The following is a 16,971-nucleotide window of genomic DNA, read 5'->3' on the forward strand; positions in this document are numbered from 1 at the left end:
GTCATATAACTTTCTGAGCTATCACTGGCAGCTGCTTAAAGACGTTTTGATACACTCAGGCAACAAGCACTCTGTGACTGTGATTCATACGAGTCTGATTAATCTTCTACTGTGCTTATGGTTACCAAACTAAATTTAATAAGATAAAGCCTAATTAGAAGGCCATGGAACTGGCAGGTACAAAATGTGAGCATCAGTAACATCACCGAGCATTTGCTGAATCATTTGCAGTTGCAAGCATGCTCCCCCATGCTGAGGACTTTGCCTGTGTTAACAGCCAAATAGTAAGTGAAAAGGTGCACAGTTGTGCAGCTGTCAAGGATTTTGTAGCATCATGGTTTGGGTGAGCTTGTATGACAGTTTGGCTTTGAGGTAAAAATAAAAAATAAAAATTTTGCATTTTTTCAATGCATTCCTAAAAGATGGAATATATTTGCAGTGTTTTTCCACAAGGCTATGGAAAGTGGAAGGAAGAATTTTAAGTTTCAGCAAAATAAATAATCAAGCTTTTTCCCATTCTTACTTTTCACAAAATGTGGAGAGTAAGAATAAGTTTCTCCTCTGGCTCTCAGGGCTTTTGAAACATTCTGTAGCAAGAATATAGGAAATCTCCTTAATAATAGTTATTATTTTAATTACTCATATTACAGCAGCACCTAGTGGCCCTGGCTGAGAACTTTGGGAACTTCAGTGTGGAACTCTAATATTACACATACAGATTGAGAGATAATCACTCTTTACTCTAATCACATTAAAACCTGCCATTCCAGACAGACAAGGCAAACAAGAAGAGACAAAAGCATGGAAAAGTGATATGATTTCCCCCGGTCATGTAACTGGCAAATGACCATCTAGGGTTGCTGAGGGACTCACTGCTCTGATGTCTATCTAACTTCATTTCCATGAGACAAAGCCAAGCTGTGGGGACAATTCCAGCAATGTTTGCATTGCCCCCCACCCACACACCCCACCCCTAGCCCTCCCCCTCCCCCCCCCCCCCCCCCCCAAAAAAAAAAAACACAAAAAAATGGCATCTTCCCTTCTTGCAGGTAAATCTTTATGAGACGCAGTGATTCTGAATTTCATCTCTCTGTACTGCGGTTATGGGGGAAGCATGATCAGTGCATACCTGTGCTACAGCAATACCTGCAGGGTTCTTTGCATCTATCTTCTCTCTCCCATAAACCCAACTCTGATCTCAGCCAGGTCAGAGTTTTTGTCTCATGTGCTTTGGCTTGCAAATGGGCCCCTCAAACACTCACACCTGTACACCATCTCAGATTGGTGTTTGCACAGTGCTAAAGCATCAGTTTTACCCATTTCAACTTGATAGAAATAACATATTTTTTCCCCTTTTTTTGATTTAGTCACTTTATTGCTTTATCTCTGTGTCTGATCAGATTATTTTCCTGTGCTTTGAAATAACAGTTTTGTACTGCTGATTTCTTCAACCGAGCTAGGAAATTTAAAATGTTCTGAAGGTAAAGTAGTTCAAATTTGTCAGCTTTCAAAGCCTCTCTCAGAACCCAGATATTGCACCTGCACTCCATTTGTCTCCTTTGGATCATTCACTCATATAACCTAGTAGAAGACGCCTTGTTATCTCATTTTCAGGTCATGTTAGCCCACTAGGCAGTGATAAACCAAGTCTCTTCTCCCTGGGGCAGTGAACTCGTAGATATTTGTAACACGCGAAGATATGAATAAAGAAACAAACAAACAAACAAATAAATAAATGCAGTGGTCAAAGTCAGTTTACATCTGAAATTTGCTAGTATGTAAAATTATGTCCTGTCACAATTAGAACGTCAGTCAGTATGTCAGCAGTAATCATGCTGCTTTATATGCATGATAGCCATTAATTCATTAATATTCCTATGCATGATAGCCATTCATTCAATGCCTTAATTTCATTCTTTTCCTTTATTAACCTCAGAAATTCCACTACCCTTCTTTCACATATGTTTTCATGATCTTTTCTCATGACTTATAATTAAGAAATAATGTTTTCTGTACTTATCTGTTACTTGATAGCCTTTCCAGGAGGTGATGTCTAACAGATTTTATTGGCTTAAATTAGAGAATATTGACATGAATTGTTCACTGCTGAGAATTCTTGATGTTCATCTACACTGTAGGTGATATCCAAATCAATTCATAATTAATCACTACCAGTATCCCCCAATTCTGTTTCAGTCAGCATTTTGCTTTCCTTTTGCCATTGATTTCATCTTTCAAATAATCTTTAAAACATCTCAGTTAAGCTGTTACCTGCCCTAATTCATAAACATCTTTTCTTATTTTTTTTCCAATGCTTCTTCTAGTTTTCTTTTAGTTAAATCTGTTGCAGTGTCTTGCACTTGCCTGTCACGTTGGCAGCAATACAGAAAAACTTGTAGACCAGTTAAACCAGCTCCAGAGGTCCAAGTTTATGAAAATAATAACGTGTAAACTCCAGCAGTATTCAGTTTCTGCATAGTTAGCTTTCCCATTAATTGTCATTAACTGGTGAGACTTTCTTCTCCTGGATAAACCCACAGTTGTACAATGGTTTTGGTATTTACTATGAAGTATTATAATAAGGATTTAGCTTTCTATTAATTTCAGGATACATTGTCTGTCTTCTGTATCATACACAATCTGCCATTTTCTTTTTTCTCAGCTATTCCACTCAAAGAGGAATATGGCCCTTGAGCCTTTCTTTTATGTCGCTTTCAAACCCTTTTGTGGAAATAATGCCATATTCATTTCTATCTTTTCCTTTAATTAATTATTCCATAACTTCATTGGTTAAGGAAACCTAGAATACTTATTATTTTTAAAAATACTAATCTTTCAAGGTTTTATGTTTTGATGTAATAGAATGGTTATTCCTTTCTGCTTATTTGTAAGCCATCTGTTTCTTTAATTTTTATTGAAAATCCCAACACCATTAGAAAAAGCAGGAAAATATAATGGATAGAAAATACATTGTGAAGTATTTACATTTATCATATCTACTGGTCCAAAAGAATGAATTCAGATTTTTTTGTTGCTGAACATATTAAAAGCGTACTGGAAGATTGCCAGTATTTGATCTCTAAACAAATCCCATAAAACGTGTAGCAACCAAACAAAACACCAAATTTGATCCATCATAGGGATGGCAGAGAAAATGCAGGAGACCCAGAGTGATGAACTGAAATTTTTTTTATGGTGACATTTTCATTATTCTCCTTTCATAATTTTACAGAACTATTTCTGTTACCTCTTCATGCAGTCTGTGGTTCTTTTGGCTACATGAATATGAGGGCTCCTCTTAAAGCAGTGCCTCTTGTTTCATTATGTTGGCCCACGATGTCAGAGGCAGATGTTGGTGGTATGGTAGTAGAGGTTGAACCTTCCCACCAATGTTCCATTACGTTTTGTTGCCCTGTAACAGATGGCAGCAGAAGGGCAGTCTGACAGAATGGCGTCTGACGGGAAAGAGCGTATGAAGCAATGAGGTGTCATTGAATACCTCCGTGTGGAAAAAATAACACAGGTTGACAATATCCAAAAGTTGCTGAATGTTTATGGAGACCAAACAATGGCTGTGAGCACAATGAGGCAGTACGTGGTGCGTTTTAGCAGTGGCGACACTAATTTGAAAGACAAGGCATATTCCAAATGCACACGAAGTTTACGATTGAGGCATGCAGGCTCTTGGTCATTCCTGGAAATGTATAGCTAATAGTGGTGACTGTATTAAAAATAGCATTTGGTAGCTGAGAATTTGCTCTTTCAAATAGCATTATTATGATCTTTGTATCTTTTGTAGTTTCCATGGAAATAAATAGAAGGCATTACTTTCTTGTAACTTTCTTGTAACTTTCTTGTTGGCATTACTTTCTTGTAAGAGTAACTTATGTGCTTTCTATGCTCTTGAGCAGCTCCAGGTGAGCCTCCCACACAAGCATGGGGCATAGAAGTATACATAGAAAGTTGACTGTGTAAAAATATGCTGTTGCAACTGAAAATTTTGTATTAGTTTTAAAAACAAATCCCATCTCATTTATTTTGCAGTCCAGTGGCATCTTTTTGTTTAAATTCTTGCTATCACACTGTGGCTATTAGTGAATCTTCACATATTTTGTGACTGGATGCTATGAGAGACTTCTGAAAATACAAAGGAAATGGGAGATTTGAGTTTTGTCAGCTTTGCAGGTTTGGTGTGCATGAAGAAACAGAACATAAGTTAGTAATCTAGTTCCTGTATTTCTGCAGTGCCTGCTTGTGTGCAGATTTCAGAAATGAAGTAAATTACCTGAAGTGTTTCAATGGAAGTGTACACTATTCCATGTAATTGAGTCTAGGAGAAGTAAAAGTATTGCATTGTAAAATAGGGGAGTACCATTATGCTTAGCAGATTTTCAGGAAGATTTTTCAGTAGGTTGAAATAGAAGCTGCCTGGAATGGAACTGGAAGCAATGCATCACTCATGAGCTTTTTCTTGGAGATGAACACAAAAGCCATTAACAACTCCTTTAGAATGGAAAACAAAGAATAACTGGTAAATACAAAACAAGCTATGATTCTCATCTCCCAAAGGTCTGTGCTTGTAAGTGATTCATTTATTATATTCAAAAAGGAAAAGGGATGAAAAGTAGTTTTGTTTTTTTTTTTCCAAATAGTTATTCAGGATAATGAAATCTAAATCTTGTGGTAATATTGCAGTAGCATCTGGCAATTCTGAACAAAAAGGTGTGTTGAACTTCTATTGTCCTTCCTCAGATTAAAAAAATATACATGGAGTCTTCTGAGTTGATGGCTCTTTTTTTGGGATGCAGTTTGCCTTGGAGACGGGACAAGGCTTTTACTGGGGCAGATCTCTGTTAAAAAATACCACCAAAGGATTGGCATCTTGAAGTGTTGGCAGGACAAAGTCAAAGGCTCATTTCCCTAACCTCTGTGGTAGGGAAGGAGATCTGGTTTTCAATAATAGGGTAGCTCTGAAAAGGGAAGAAATGAAAGTACTTTTAGATGAGAAGTTTGCAGTATGTTTATGGAAATGTTCTCAATAAAACCAGAGAAAAATGGTAAAAATTAAAATATGAGCTCCTCTGAGAGGTTTCTAGTGTTTACATGTAGGAAAGCTCATGTTTTAGCTGTGGTACATAGAAAAAAGTTGTCAAAACTTAGCAGAACTATTTAGTGGAAAGCAAAGAATATACCTAGGTGTTATATAAGGGACTGCATAGAAAAGATCAGAGGAAGGTTAAGAATTCTGCTCACATAGGGAACTAAGAAAGGTTATTTTTATTTGGATGAGAACATTCAGATCTGGAATAGAGAAAGAGATGAGATCCATTTTCCAGTGACAGTATATCTGTATTCTAGATTGTTGTAATTCACTGAAGTGGAAATGCTAGGTCACAGCTTGAACCAGTGTTTTAACATATGGTGGGAAGGAGGACCAACTCAGGGGAGCTCAGATGCATGCAATGTACCTCAGTGTACCTCAGAAGGGCTGGAGCCAGGATCCTAGACCTCATTTAAGGGTTGGTAGTGGAAGTAAGAGTATCTTGCAGGAGATCCCTGTGTACCTGGTGCTTTTCCAGGGTAAGATTTTTTTTTTTCCTTTGTTTCTATACCTACACCTGTTGCATTTGAGCAGCTCCTTACTTGCTGCAGCATAGAATTTTGCTACTGTGCTGTCATTGCTGGGATTTCCATTGTGTTATAGCATTACATTTGGCTCATCAGCTACTTGGCTTGACCACATTGGGAACATGCATACTTTACTAGGGAAGTTTTTAGCTTGTACATCATCAAAAAGAGCACACAGGGACTTCTGCTTTTCAACACAGTATGCATACAGGCATAAAAATGTTGATCATCATAATTTCTGCTCCTGTTAGTCAACTTCCTGGTAACACGGATCAAATGCCTTATTTTCTGTCTTTTTGTGTGCAACTAACATGGGAATTTCCTTTATCATCTCAGAGTTACCTTCTGCTCTGTAAGTCTCCTGACACTTCATTCTCAGACTTCTCTCTTACTGTTTCTATGTGCGTCTTAATAATTTAAGATCTTCTGCCATGAGATTTCAGAGGTGAATGGCAGTTGTTCAGCTCATAGCGCTGTTGCAGTATTTGTATATATTGTGATAAATATAGCACTTCAGGATGCTGAAAACCCTGGAAATGAGGATGTGCAGCCTTACTGCATCAAAGGTGACAGCCTTACCTCTAGGGCTGTCTGCCATCTAAGTGTATGAATTCATCACAGCCTGGAAGTCTGCTGTCCCCACATGTCACATCAGGGCGGCTTGTTCTCTCTGGTACTTCAGCAAAGAAAGCTGCATTGTACAATACCACTGTAACTGAGGAGGGCCATCACCTGTGTAGTGATTCACTGACTAAATACTCTGAAATTATGATGCATAACCATTTTGGTCTCCTTCTTATCTGATCTTTGGGATATTTTTTTGACTGGTAAAATTCATTGTAGCGAAGAGATAGTAACATCAGTGCTGACCATAGTATTAGCAATACGTGTGTTCTAAATCAGATACCTGAAGCTATGTATGAGGGGAATATGTATATGAAGGAATATATAATTGTAATATATATGAAGAGATAACTTCATCTTGATGTATTTGGTGGTTCTTACTGCTTTCTTTTGGTTCCATCTACAAGGATTCTGGGGTCCCAATTCTATCTTTGCAGTACTTCATTCACTTCTGCTGAGTGAAGAAAGCCCTGGATTTTTTTCCCTGCACTTTCTATTTGCTTTTGTAAGATTTCTACCCTCCTCACTTTCACTCGGCAGGTTTTCTATAAAGGACCTGGCCGTAAGATGAGTAGTCATGATTGTGTTACGACCGAAACTTTCTCTCATAGGCTTCCTCCATCTTAGAGATCCTTTATTTTCAGAGTAGACCCTGATCTGCTGTAATTAAAAGTCCACATTTAACTTCTGTTTCTGTTATTTAATTTGGAGTTTGGTCTATTTTTGTTGTTCAAAGGGCTCAACATTGTTCTTGATAACTGCCTGTATTGTCTATAACCTCACGTGGCCTAAAACTGGGATGATACATAGAGGGGTGGTTTATGAGGGCATTTTGCGCTAATAGCTGATCCTGTCCTTGCACGCAGTTCTTCCTTGGTCTTTATAAGCAGGCTGAAGTATCAAACTCCCCACTCCCCAGCAAGAATTTGTCACAACAAGGTGGCTTATATGTTCTTTGGCCCCCTCCTACTAAGTTTCTAGTTATGTCTTAATCCTACACTTATGAATCCTGTTTTTATGGTTTGGCAGATAATAGCCTTGTGCTATTCTTTTTTGGACACTGTGAATTTAAAATCCATTGGAGCAACACTCAAATGGCAAATACTCTACTCTCTCTTTCCTTACAACAGTGACATTGTGGATTGAAGCATGCAAGACTTACTCAGCTCTACTATCTAAGCAGATGCTTTTGGAAGTAATGACACTTCTCAGTGTGACACGTTTTCAGAGTTCCCACTTTCTGATGATACTTTCAAGTAGATCATTTTTGACTTAACTATGAATGCTTCTTGAGATTCCTCATTGAGTTTGGTTTGCATTTAACTATGAATGCTTCTTGAGATTCCTCATTGAGTTTTTTTTGCATTTAACCTGTATCCTCACTGGCATTCCAAGGGATGTCTCCAAGGCTGCTGCAGCCAGGAGCCTTCTGTCATTCTGAAGTTGTCTTGGAAAAATCATGTCATTTCTTAGGCATGCTCAGACTGTAGACATCCCGTCTGAGAACCAACCCCATATCCACTCCCTCAATGAGTGACCAGCCCTGTTCTAGGGAAGAATTTCTTTAACACATTCGCCACATGCCAGTACATGCAATATTCTGTGTAATATATAACAAAATAGCTTCTGAGTGTGCACAATTATTATTGAGTGTTCGAACAGGCTATTCCATTGAACAGGCTATTCCATTGAAATCTCCAAAATTTCCTTGGTTGATAATAGGAATGTAACCACTAAGATACCTTTCCATTTAGGAATGCTGTCTAGATTTATAGGGCTCCAAAGCTTATTTCTGCTGTCTGAGAGCAGCAGTGGTGACAATGACACGAAATACAAGCCACATTCTGAATAGTCATACACAGCTGTCACACAAAATGAGGAGCATCTCAATCTGCTCTTCTGCCTGAATCAGTGGATTACAAAAAGAACTGTGTATGGAGCTGAATATTGGATTCAATACATTGGAAATGTCGGTGGCAATGTTGTAATATTGCAAAGTTTGTGTCAGGTGCATCCCATGTATACTCACACAGGAACTGAAAGAACGTTGTATGCATACTGTATGTATGCATTCAGTTTGTCTGGATGTATTGAACCAACGCAAGGCTGAAGGTGGCAGCTTCCTGAATTGCATTATTACCAGTGGTAAGATGTGGTGTCAGCACTACAGGCCAGAGTCAAAATGGCAGTCCATGGAGTAAAGGCATGTGAACTCCCATTGAAGAGTAAGTTCAAGATGTAGTTCTCAACACATGAAGTGAGGTGCCCTGTTGTTTGGGAGAGGGAAGGAGTCATGCTTCTGGATTTCCTGGAAACTGAACAAACCATCAACTGACCACTACATCATGATGCTGCCTAAGCTGAAGGCTCAAACTTCCAGAGTCAAGCCAGAGACAAAGACACCTTTTCTCTTGCAACACAATAATGCCAAATCTCATACCAGTTTGGAGACCGTGGAGCACATTGCCAGTCTTGGGTGAACAGTCCTATTACATCCACCCTAGAGTCTGGGTTTGTCACCTTCTGACTTTCATCTATTCAGATTAATGAAAAATAAACTTCACAGGCAACATTTTCCTATCAACTATGCCATCATAGCAGCTGTGAAACAGTGGGTCACCTCTACTGGTACAGATCTTTATGAGTGGGGCATACAGGCTTCTCTTAATCACTGGTGAAAATTGGCTGATGTTGGGGACTATGTTGGGGAAAAAAGTGTGGAATTTGCTCTATCAAGTAGTGTTATTGGACTCTCTGTCTCTGTTGTAGTTTCCATGGAAATAAATAGGAGGCATTACTTTTGGGGTGACTACGTAGATGGTGTGAGAGCTGCACAGATAAACAGAGTAAGCTGGCTTTTATCATGAGAGAGAAAGCTAATGAAAGAGAACTTCATCAATCTTGCCAAAGGATGTTACAGTCTTGAAAAGAGGAGGAGAAAGCAACCAAATAATCATTTTTGTTTTTTACATGATTTGATTCTGGTTTGGCTTTTTATTAGACCTCTTTATTCTGCACTGAAACAAGCATTTCTCTTTACATCCAGAGAAGATCTGAGAACATTAAAAGAACCACAGATTTTATGACAATCCCTCTTCACAGAACAGCTCAGAGTTACTCACTTACATCAGGCAGTGAACTGGATATTTCCCCAAGTCGTCTGCCTTTGACTTTCTGAAGTCATAAAAGAAAATGCCACAGGAACACATCTTGGTTCTTATTTCACTGTACTGGAAGAAGTACATTATTCATTAAAAATAAATCACATGCAGTTATTAGTCGTCTTGTTTAGGCTTACAAATTCCTTGTCCTATTAATGAGTCGAGTCACATGAATATAAGTCATCTAGATGTTAATGAAATAGTCGTGTCATGAGAATTACTTACATTGTGATGGTATCAATCTCATTAAACCTACTGAGAAGTTCATCTAGGGTTAGGTTTGCTTGCTGAAGGTTGCTTGGTTAGGGCTAGAATTAGATTTATGCGCATTCTGCTTCTGTAGGCTAAGATTGCTGAAAACAAAAAGATCTTTTTCTTCCTTAAAGCAAGCAAACAAGAAAAATGCCTTCAAAATTTTTCTTTTCCTCCAATCAATCTCTTGAACTCCCCTGCCTTCCAGTACCTCCATGACATCAAGGCATATCCATTTTCACTCACCTCCCTGTTCCTCAGCAATATTTGTCAGGCATGTAATTTGATCAAAAACATCATGATGTTAAACTGCATTGGCAGAATGAAACATTGGAGTTACTTATGTTTAAATATTAGCGACTGACATATACTTTGAATTATTTTTTCTTTGAAAAGATGCGGTTGGCAATCTTGCCATTTCCACCCACCCAGCTTTCCCTCCTCTTCAGTTTTCTGTGCTTTTTTCCCCTCAAAAATGTAATTTGAACATTACTTGAAGCTTTATAATTTATCATATGTATATTTATGACACAAAGAGATGATGAATAATGGCCTTGGAAGCTCAATTAATAGAAATGAACTGAAAAGTTTTAATACAACCACGTATGTCAAATGCATACACACTAATTGACTACGATACACATTTTAGAAAGCACTTATTGATTCTAGTTATACACTTTCCCAGGACAGCAGCAGCAGGATTACTGTAAATATGTGTGCTTCGTGATGGTGTATTTTCATCATCTTCTATAGGGAGAATATGCTATAAATACTAGGAATGTCTAGAATGTTTACTGGTTTTAAAAATAGAGAAGTGCGTGATATTTAGCTGAACAGCAAAAATGCATATTTAAGCCTTACAAGAAAATAAACAATCTCTGAAGTAGTTTTCTTTTACAGCATATCCAAACAAGACTTTCTGGTAATTTTGAGATTTTGTCAGCTTTCTAGATTTTTATCAAGTGCTTGATTATTTTGGAAATGTGGTAAAGTGCCAGTTCTGTTATGATTATGGTTGAGGAGTTTCTTCTATTTAAAGACTTCATGACCACTCTATTTACAATATTTCTACTTAGATTATCTTATACTCTTTTGTTATCTATGTATGTCTGTGAATTTTGGATTCCTTCAGAGTGGTAGGCTTTTCACAGAAGAGTATTCTTAACTGTTAAGAAGAATCTGAAGATTCTTCATAGATCTTTCTCCAAAGGTAATTTGCCATTGCCTGTCAGAGCAACACAGAATGGTTGAGGTTGGCAGTCACCTCTGGAGGTTGTCTGGTGCAACAGATGCTCTAGCAGAGACAGCTAGAGCAGAGTGCCCAGGACCATGTCCAGATGGCATCAGTAGTAGATTCTGCAGCTTCAGTAACATGCAAGATTCTCAAGAAATTATATAGGCATATGTTTTGGTGTGTAGTGCACATGGAGCATCTATACAAAGTATTCTGTGTAGTTTTGATAAAACTCTATTTTTATTCTCTTGAAGTTTATTGAAAGGCATTAAAGCTGCTCTCTCTGCCTCTCGTTGATGAATGGGGGATTGTGGGACCTTTGTCATTATGTGAGTTTTATGTTTTCTGCACATCCATACCAGTCAAGTATATCTGTACTTCTCTACAGTTACCAGAGCTACTTTCTTTGCTCCTAGGGTAAGTAGGGACTGAATTTAGAAAAGAAGAAACGAACACAATTTTGAGCTTGAAACACCAAGACCTGAAAATAATACACGAAGATGTACAGCAAGTAGGAATACTGTTCTCTTTTATTTGGCTGGGCTAGAAAAAGCACCTCGATGTTTTATGGAAGGTGCAGGAAATGCACAAACGTCTGTAAGCTGCTGTTGGTTATGCAACACATAAAGTGGAAGAGGGTTGTGGCTTATACTGTAATGAATGGAAAAGGGAAGAGATTGCAACTAGTAGTGTTGAAGTGGAACAGGGTTTGTATTGTGAATTTCGCTGCAGGAGAGGAGGATCAAAATACACTCATCTTCTCACATGTGCTTAAAATTATTGTAAATAATATCCAACAAATTATCAAGCTTTTGGAGTTTTTATGTGGTATGTGATACCTAGATAACCATGCTGAATCATCTTGTTTAAGCTTATGTATATCCAGTATTTCAAAACTTGGCACTATAGCAAAGAGACTGGAAGAAAGGAGAATAAAGTACCACAGAATGTCCTAACAATGTAGTGTGCTAATTGCAAGCTGACATGGTAACAAAAACTATCCTATAACTGTAATTGTCAATCTCATACAAAAAGGCCTGATAACCTCCCTCTGCTCTCCTGTTGGAGACAGAAATACAAAAACTTGAAGCCAGACAGAGTTTTCTTTTCAGCAATATTGCACCACTTTCAAAACAAAATGATTGCAGTGTTAGAAGATCAGAGGAAAGAACAGAAAGTAGGTGTATGATTAAACTAATATGACCAGTCCAGATCATTTTCTCAGAATGTTTCAGAGTATTTTCTCATTCTGCCTCTCATCTTTGCTTAAGAGGAGCTGCAATAGCTAAGTGATAGCCTGTTTCATGGAAAGAATGTCCAATCTTCTTGATTATTTTTTTAAGTGCCTTTTGCAGTTACCATATTCAAACTCACTGAACTTTATGCGCACAAACCCAACTAACCTTGCTCTTTGATTACACCCACAGGTGTAAACCCACTCCTTTTTCAACCCTTTTGCAAATCCTGTCAACTTAAATCCCTTTCCTCAACGGCGTATTGCTATAAATATTCACTGTTGCTTCAGAGCCATGGTGTATCAGGTCAATATTTGCTCTCTGAGAGTGTCAGTATGAGAGGTGTGTGAGGTAGAAAAAGTGGCCCTGCCTAAATTTCCTGTCTCCATTCCTCTTGTTTTTCCCAAATACCTACAGTTACTTTATTAGGGAAATTAGAGAGCACTTTGCATGCTTCTTCAGAATATATTTTTTTGCGCTGTTGTGATCACTGTTATTTCCACATAACAAAACATACTGGATTTCTCAGGGGAAAAAAACATATTCTTTCTCCTATATTCTTATACAAAGCCATGAGTCTTGGTGCAGAATAGGCGTGTTTCTTTCATTGCACTTGCTTTTCTACCAACCATCTCTACCCAATCCCTGTCTGTCAGAAGACTGGGGATGTGACTTGCCTGGAATAGCTTGAGATAGCTTCACCTTCCTGATGCTGTGTTAGTGAACATCTTGGTGATATTGAAGTGGTCTTAAATTCTGATATCAACTCTAAATACAAACCCTATTAGCGCTTATGACCGTATCACAGACTGTTAAGGTACACAAAGGTAAACTGGCTTAAGCTAGTAATAAAATAGGCAAGATATGACAATGGCTGCTTATTTCAATAGCATTAGCTAATCCCTTTTCATGTAAAGACTCTTTCTCAGGTTAATTAAAATATTAACAAAATCTTCTTTTTTAAAATGTAAATTCTGTTTAAATCCACTTTGACCTGAAACTTAGTACACAAATTGTTAGAATACAGTACTTTTTTTGTTTCAGTATAAATAAACAGTACAAGTACAGTAATCTGTTTGGCAGCTTTCTGATGTGTATGAATTATTTAAAACACTCCCGGCCTGAGGAATCTGCTGACCATATGATCAACAGATGATCTTATGACATAAATCAGAGCAATACTTTTTTAAAGTTGAACTTATTTTAAGTTGGCCTGGTGTTTGGATATGAATTAGTCCAGGCAGGGTACAGTTTCAGAGTCAATCTAAGATACATTTTTTTGTGAAGACTTGACTGTATTCAACCTTGCAAACTGATCAAAAGCTACTTCTGCTTTTTGAAGAGCTGATATCAAGGCAGTGTATCTGTTTGTATGTGTGGTTCTTAACAATTCTTTCTGGTGGAATCCTGGATAAAACCTGTGAAGTCCATGAAGTTGAATTTGAGAGGTCTTTCTGAAATACAAATATGTTCATATTTTAACTGTTAGCTTTTAGCCATCTTTATTTCTATTATAATAAATAATACTAATATGCTTTCTTCAGGCTTGTGCTGCTAGCTAATTGGAACCTTGTTTGAATTATTCATACTTGATTTTTCCAAGTTTGTCTGGAATTACAATAGGGGGGTATACCATCAACATTTCTCTCTATGGAAAAAATAACCATAAGAATTTTCTTTATCTCAGGGTTTGCACACTTCACTACTGAGACCTATTTGCATGAGAAATAAATAATAGGTCACAAAGAAGGCTACAATTCTGTGTATTCTATCTGCACACATAGGTTGCTCCCAGTCTTATGTTATCTTTGGCTTGTCATTCACAGACTTGTTCAGTAATTCCTCTCAGTAATGACTTTAAGTTAGCTTTTTTATAGAAGTTTTCACTTAGTTTATAGACAAATCAGCAACCCCAGTTCACAGCAAACATATGTACCAGGGTGTCTTCACAGATCTTGTGTATATGAGGTCTCTGTTAGGATTTCTTAGCATAAACAGTTTTGAAAGATTGATACTGCTACATTTTATAAATTAACCTATTTGAAGATATGTGCCCCCTCCAAATCCCAGGAAATGCTTGTTTTTCAGATAGTATTGACTGTATTTAGTATTTGAAAACACTTGGGTAATTATTTATAACACTACTTCCTCCAACACTTCACTCTTCATTGGCTACAACTGGAAGTGAAATGACAAGCAATATTTGTTCAGACCTTTTACAGGCTCAAGTATTTCTGCTGTTTCTATTATAGCTTTGGTTAAGAATTCAAGAGAAATCCTCGTCCTACTGAATGTAAGAGCAGATATCCCATTGCCTTATAGGTGCTTATATTTTTCTTGACTGATATGCCAAACACAAGATCTTGTGAAGAATTTGGAAAACATTTCCCATGTGTATGATCATATATCAAGAGATAGATAATTAAGTAGCATGTGTATGAGCATATTAATATATATTTAGCCCTAATATTTATTTTTATATTATACCAAATGGTATAAATTACAGTGCACAGGTGCACTGGTCCACTAGTCAAAGTGAAAGCCTGAATCTTTCATAAGATTTTTTCAACCATATGAACTATACCTATAGTTTTTAATGATTTCTTGTTTAATTAGAATGTGGTATTAATTCATCATTGACTTTTTTTTCCTTCTTTTGAGGTTTTTTACCTTAAGATTTAGACTAAATATACAGGAAAATTGGTGGTGTGTTATATTGTTTCCCACATAGTTCCCCTGGGTTCCTGTTCCTGTTCCAGGAACTTCTGGTTCCTGTAGGAAGACCAGCCACATAACTTTAGATGTACTGAAACCTCTAGTCCGTATTTTCAGAGGTCTTTATTAACAAATAGTTGTATCACTGTTATTCTGATTAGCTGAACTTTCTATAAATATATTTTCAAGGTAATATTAAAAGTATATCTAAGAAAAACATCAGAATGTTTATGAAATTAAAAGATCAGAAGATACCCAATTCTTGTAGTCTTTCCCTCACATGCTGCAGCAGTATAGCTTCTTCTATAGTCAAGAGTGTAATGTGGTTAGAAAGCATGAAGTCCAACAGGATGGACTCCATTTGCAAAACTCAAGAGATGCACTGAAATGTCCCATAGTTTATACATTTTCTTATCTTTGACAGAGTTCATTCCTTCACTGTCAGTAACTGCCTTTACTTGTAAAAGCTGCCTTTTTTGATGAGCTAAATGAAGTTGCTATACACTAAATAGTGCTGAAGGAGAGAACTGGAATTCTTTCATAGGTTTGATTAAATGTAGTAAATGAATGCTCTGTTGTAGACTCTCTTTTGAACTAATGGAGAGAAACTACTCTGTTTTAGAGAAGTGTGCATTTTCACACTGCCCTCTAATTTTCTGAAGCTGCCACGCTCCATAAGTATTTAGACACTGACACCTTACTGACTCAGAAGCATTGCATAACTGAAAAAGAAGTTGTAGACGTGCTTGCTAGAGTGATAGTTTGCTTAAAAAAAAACACCATAAAACCAAAAAAAAACCAGACACTATGTTTGAACAGAGTCCCCTTTATCATTATGTTAAAAAATGTCCTCCTACGGTAGCATTTATCTTCAGTTTTGCTTTCTTAGTTCATGTACAGGGATCTTTCACAGTGCTCATGGCCACGTGTCTGTGGAGGTTGGAGCACTAAGATACGGTGTTACTTTGAGAACTTAGAAGAGAATTCTTGCCTAGACTTTTCCTTTGATACTGGCTGCTGTGGAGTCATATTTTAGGTTCCTAAGAAATTTGTGCAAGATGATGAAATACTCTTCGATGGCTTTCTGAATCCAGAGCCAGGAGTTTAATCAGGGCCAAGTCCAACACTGTGTTCCAACCAAAAATCCAACACTTTCTACTCACTGTTTCTCTCACAGCAGCACAAAATCACTTCACATATGGTCACCGTATTTTGTGTTCTACAAAATACAGTTTCTGCTGTAGTGGCTATTGTAAAGACTATGGTAGAGCAAATGTAGGATAAAACACAGAAAGAAGAAAGAGTAAAAAAGAAAGATAAGGAAAGCAAGAATGTACCACTGCAGATAAGCAGAGGAAAATTCTGTATTGTCTTAATTGTTCTGGGGGGTTTGTAGGTTTGTATTTGTTTGTTTTAATGTATTAAATGGTCAACAGATGTTCATAATCATGTTTGGGCATCTTAAAAATTAAATAAAAGCTTTATTAGAATCATAGAGTATCTGAATTAACAAATTGATTGTTGATATATACTAATACAAGAAACAGCAAACAACTTGCGTTTGACATTACCTCTCATTCACTCCAAGCCTTCAAAGCATCAGATTAGGGGCAACGTAAAATATCTGGAACACCAGCTGTCACTTTGATATTCCAGACAGTATTGACAGCAATATATTCTAAAAGGAATCCATTTCCCATTTTTGTATTTTCTTAAATCAATACACACCCCAGCTCGTACTCTAACCTTTATAATGACCTCATACATTCTTTTATCAGCAGGTCAGTACATATGTCTGTTGAATTCTCCAAGTATTTGGGACATTAATTTCCTTTACATTTCTGACTTTACTGTTCATGTTTCGTGTCTGGAGTGCATACTAGAAGAATTTGGTGTACGTGTTCCATCATACTTGTTAAAAAAAGGAAGTGGAAGGTATTTCAGTTTTAAATAACACCACTGTCCTTTTCTCAAAAAACAAAACAAAATAAAACAAACAAAAAAACCTAATTAAATAACTTCAGCATCATTTCCTAAAAATTTTTGCCTGGGAGGCCTTTTACATACCAGTAGTTATTATACTCTAAGGTAAAATTCTCCCCAAATGCCTCCAGTAAATCAC

The 16,971-nt window shown here is 37.1% G+C and overlaps 1 protein-coding gene across 11 annotated transcripts in view; it reads left to right on the forward strand.

Annotated features, from left to right (window-relative positions):
• The window catches only part of NAV3 (neuron navigator 3), a 523,919-nt gene that overhangs the window by 346,484 nt on the left and 160,464 nt on the right, over window positions 1-16,971 (forward strand). The window lies entirely within an intron of this gene.

Source organism: Lagopus muta, chromosome 1, assembly GCF_023343835.1.
Source record: "Lagopus muta isolate bLagMut1 chromosome 1, bLagMut1 primary, whole genome shotgun sequence".
NCBI lineage: Eukaryota > Metazoa > Chordata > Aves > Galliformes > Phasianidae > Lagopus > Lagopus muta.